The sequence below is a fragment of the Chondrus crispus genome, genomic scaffold (assembly GCF_000350225.1).
Source record: "Chondrus crispus Stackhouse genomic scaffold, scaffold_170, whole genome shotgun sequence".
NCBI lineage: Eukaryota > Rhodophyta > Florideophyceae > Gigartinales > Gigartinaceae > Chondrus > Chondrus crispus.
In genome coordinates, this window is record NW_005179037.1 from 94,989 (window position 1) to 100,178 (window position 5,190).

A 5,190-nucleotide genomic window follows, 5' to 3' on the forward strand; every position below is an offset into this window, starting at 1 on the left:
AGACGGCAGCGGATTCGTATCCGCTGCCCGGATGGACGACTGCATCGACTCGTTAGGAGATACAGCCGTCTTTACGACGTTGGACTGCAATTCCGGTTATTGGCAGATCCCCGTCGCTCCGGAGGACCGGGATAAGACCACGTTTACGACGCACATGGGCACGTTTCGCCACCTGCGCATGCCGTTCGGACTAAAAGGGGCACCGGCCACCTTCCAACGTGCATTGGATATTATCATTTCCGGAGTCCGCTGGCAAATATGCCTCGTCTATCTGGATGACGTCATAGTGTTCTCGCGTACGGACGCCGAACACGCGAAGCATCTCGACACTGTCTTGAGCTTGTTAGGGAGTGCCGGCATCTCCCTCAAGCTCAAGAAGTGTAGCTTCTTTCAACCGAAGGTACACTACCTGGGGCACGTCATCTCCCCAGGTAAGTTGAGCGTGGCCGATACGGCGGCCGACGCCTTCAGGACGTTCACGTTCCCGAGGATGCTGACGCAGGTGCGCTCGTTCCTCGGGGCGTGTAACGTATATCGCCGCTTCGTTAAGGGCTTCTCGAAAATAGCCCGTCTGTTGACGGATATGACGCGCAAGGATTCCGATCCTGACTTCGATAATCCTACCGAGGATCAACTCCAGGCGTTCGAGAACCTTAAGGAGTGCATGATCGCTCCGCCGATCCTCGCGTTGCGTCGGCATGGACGACCGTACATGATCGACACCGACGCCAGCGCCTACCAACTAGGCTGCAGGCTGCTCCAAGAGCACGACCAGCCAAACGATTGGCGCCCCGTTGGGTATTGGTCTTACTCGCTGAACGACAGCGAACGAAACTACAGCGCTACCGAGCGCGAATGCTTCGCCGTAGTGTGGGCCGTCCGCACACTACGGCCGCACGTTGAAGGCACGAAGTTCACCGTCCGAACAGATCACGACGTCCTGAGGTGGGTCATGTCCCTCACCGAGAGTTCCGGAAGACTCATCCAGTGGCGGCTACGTCTGGCTGAATACGACTTCACCATTCAGTACCGCCCCGGGCGCGTGCACCAGGTACCGGACGCCCTGTCACGCCTCGTGTCGCCGAGAGTCGCCGACGACCCTCGCCCCAGCGTCGAGGTGGATGACGACATTTCCACCTTCGACGCGGGCACGACCGTTCGAGACGTATCGAACGAGCTCGCGGGCCACGTTTGCATCGCGAGCTGCGACCACGAGGTCGAGCACATCTTCGCGACGACACGGAACCAAGCCAGCTCACGAAGAACGTCGCGCGCCCGAGCGCACGACGAGCCGAGCGGCGACGACGAAGCCCCCGCTCTCCAAAGACCCAATTCGTTCTGGGAGGAGAATGACGAGTTCGACGCCACCGACATCGAGCGCACCGCAGACCACGAGGCTGGCGCGCCCGACTCTTCGGTCGCCCCTCCGCCGGAGGACCTTCCGGCTCCTCTTACGGTAGAGGAGATTGCCGAAGAGCAACGCGTGGATGACTTCTGCCAAACCGTTTTGGCACGACAGTCAGAGTCCCGGGACTCCGCGTTCTTCGAGGACCACCAGGGGGTGCTCAAACGGAGACACCCCTTCGACCCTGCTATCGTGCAGGTCGTGGTACCTCGGACGCTCCGGAGCGTCCCCTCGGACGCTCCGCGCTAGGCTCCTTCGCCTGTGCCACAACCCGGTCATCGCAGGGCACCCGGGCCAGAACCGTATGTACTACGCGCTCCGTCGCGAGTACTACTGGCCCCATCTGGCTGCAGATGTTGCCGCCACGGTGCGAGGTTGTCGAACCTGCGCGATGAACCGGGTCAAGCTGAGGAAACATCTCAACCGATTGAGATTGTTTCCAGCTACGAGGCCGCTCGAGAGTCTGGCCATCGACATCTTGGGGCCGCTCCCCAAGACGAAGTCAGGGAAACGGTTCCTGCTCGTGATCACGGACCGCTTTAGCAAACTGACGCAAGTCGTTGCGCTTCGCACGATAACCGCATACACCGTCGCAGTTGCGTTCTGCGAATCGTGAGTGTCCCGCGCACGTTGCTGTCGGATAACGGACCGCAGTTTAATGCCAAGTTTTTCCACAGCACGTGCCGTGTTCTGGGGATAACTAATATGTACACATCGGCGTACCATCCCCAGACGAACGGGCAAGTCGAGCGATACAACCGAACGATCGCTGCGATGCTACGCAACTACGTAGGCGAGCATCAAGATGACTGTGACATGTACGTGGGGCCGCTTACGTATGCGTATAACTCCCACGTACACCGCACCACCAAAACGACGCCGTTCGAGCTCGTGCTCAGCAGACCACCGCCGGAGTTCTCGCTTCGACTAGCCGACGGTGACGTTCCCCCTGCCGACAGGGGGAACCAACGTGCCGAAATCCTCAAGACCTTGGATTCGACAATCCAGAGGGCCTACGGGAGCCTGCGACGGACGCAGGCTTGCTACAAGCGCGACTTCGATAAGCGCATACGACGCATCAATTCGCGACTCCATCCGGGAGAGTACGTATACCTCAACCCCACCGACGGGGGGAAGACTTCGAACAAGCTCGCATCCCCCGCAGTCGGACCCTACTGCGTCCTCGCGAACGACCACCGAACCATCACGATCGACCGTGATGGGGTCACTGAGCGGGTCTCCGCAGATCGTTGCGTATACGCGCCACCGCCGACGGACGCACTACGGGCGAGCACAACAACCCCAGCTGACCTCGCCGACAAGGTCAGAGAGGGGACACAGTACGCTGTCGAGCGACTACTGAAGCACCGGGATATGGAAGACGGAACTATCGAGTTCCTCATCAAGTGGGCGGATTTCGACACGCCCACCTGGACTGCGCGGACTCACGTCCCGGAGGAGTTGGTGTCTCGTTACGCCCAACGCCTCCGGAGACGCACCGGCATGTACCTCAACTCAAACGTGAACGCGGACGTTCACGCTTGAGGAGGGTGTAGTATAACGACGGACGCCCGCACGGGGAGATTATTATCCGTGCGGCCGTGCACGGTGTACACGTGGGCGGGTGTGCCCACGTGTAGGGAGCGCGCTCGTGCCGAGTGGTCGTAATCTGGCGTACGTGTACAGTAGTGCACGTGTCGGCCAAGCGGTAGTTTGCTAGTATTACGTGTGTACGCTAGCACACGTGGCATCCGTGCGGTAGTCTGTAAGCAGCGCGTGGGTACAGTAGTACACACGTGTACCTGCAGCGTCCGCGCGGTAATTAGGAATTGAGGCGCTAGTTTTTTAATGGCGTACAGTACCTGGTACGCACTAGGCGGCAGGTACTGTATACTGGGACAGGTGTCCGAGGCGTCCCTCTGAGGGGTTAAGACCTGACACCCGTCCCCACCAGTAAACTGGGGCAAGCTCGCCCCCGTCCCTTTTGCGCCTATATACGTCCGTTTCGGTTGTCTATCGCGCGCGCTGGCTTCTAACCCGTTACCGGTCGCTCCCGCTCACGCACCACAGGGCGACTGCGCGTAACCGGCCAGTGAGCCACTCCCTTTTCGCGAGCTCGTCCGATCGGTTCAATTAGCGCGTCGCGTCCACGCCGCGTGCTCCCTCTGTATAGCCTCCGCCTCTCACCCAACCCAGGGCGGAGAGGAGTTATCCCACAGAGGGGGCCCCCAACCGCTCCTTCTCGGATAAAGGTAACCGACTGCGGTTGGACAAAATTCCGATAAAGGGGCAAGGACACCGGTCTTCCAACCTCCCCCGACGGGGAGGGAGTCACACGACTCCAGGAGCAACACCGGACGAAGATCCTCGAAAGGAGCACGCAAACGCGAAGAAGTCGAGTGACAGCAAGCAGTAGGGGCTGCCCTATGACAATCCCAGCGGAAGCGGCAACTAACGGAGAAGAACAACGGACCCTCCCAGCCGACAATACGGACCAGAACCGCGATAGCCCACAGGGGTATTAACACGACAGCATGAGTCAGGGGGTCATGAATCCCCTCGCCGCCACAGGGGCGCAGCAGCGATCTGCATGAACTCTCGAATCGCCAATTGTTAAACGCCAACTCACGGGGTAGGGCGTGGGATTTCACGCGCTCTGTAGCGTGCCATGCCCACCGAAAGGGTCGCTTCGATAACCTGGCGGCGGTGCGTGAGTACGCGAACGTACGGGGCGCCTAAAATAAGGCACGAGGAGCGATGGAGGCGTACCCATGCACAAGGTACGGACCAAGCGAGGACGAGGTGAACAAGCCCGACGCGCAATTAATACGTCGGCGCAGAACTCGTGCCACAACTGTCGACCCGCCTCACCGTCAGCCTGCGGTACGCACTGTAAATTCGGTACAGACCGTTCTGGCAAACCGCCGCCACCGACGGCAGAAGGTTAAAAACAGATGAAATTTAGGGTGAATGGGAAATTACACACCCACGCGCGGGTGGCACGTGTGGGAAGCGCCACCGAGCCACATGTAATCGATGACAGGGCAGCGATACGTGCGTCGCGCCCGACACTTGGCAATAACCACCCCACGGGCGGGGACTAATTTTTTGGCAAAAATACATTTTCGCGGGAAAATTATTTTTTGGAATTATTTTTTTGGGGGATTTAATCAAGGTCAATGCGCTTCTGCGCACATGCAGGGCTGGACAGCGCGCGCGCATGCGTGTCGCACTGTAGAGAATGCGCTCTGCAGCAGTTGCCGGACAGAAACGCGCACGCGCTCGCGGCACCTGCCTTCACTACCGGCCCCGCGTCTCCGCTCCCACCTTCCGCCCGCGCGATGCTGCTCCGCCGCGCGCGCTGACACCGCCCTGCTCTACGAGCCCTCGCCGCCGACGGCGAGGAAGCCAAAGAGAATTGCATTCGTCGCGCGCCGCGCCCTCGCCATCGGTGGCGAGGGTTGCGAAGGATAAGGACCGTCGTCACGCGTCGTCGCGCGCCGCGCCCTCGCCATCGGTGGCGAGGGTCGCGAAGGATAAGGACCGCGCCGCGCATTCGTCGCGCGCCGCGCCCTGGCCATCGGTGGCGAGGGTTGCGAAGGATAAAGACCGTCGTCACGCGTCGTCGTGCGCCGCGCCCTCGCCATCGGTGGCGAGGGCCCCGAAGGATAAGGACCGTCGTCACGCGTCGTCGCGCGCTGCGCCCTCGCCACGGACGGCGAGGGTCGAAAAGTCTACAGTACGACAGGGGGGGGGGGGGGGCGCACCGCCTCTCACGCCCAGGT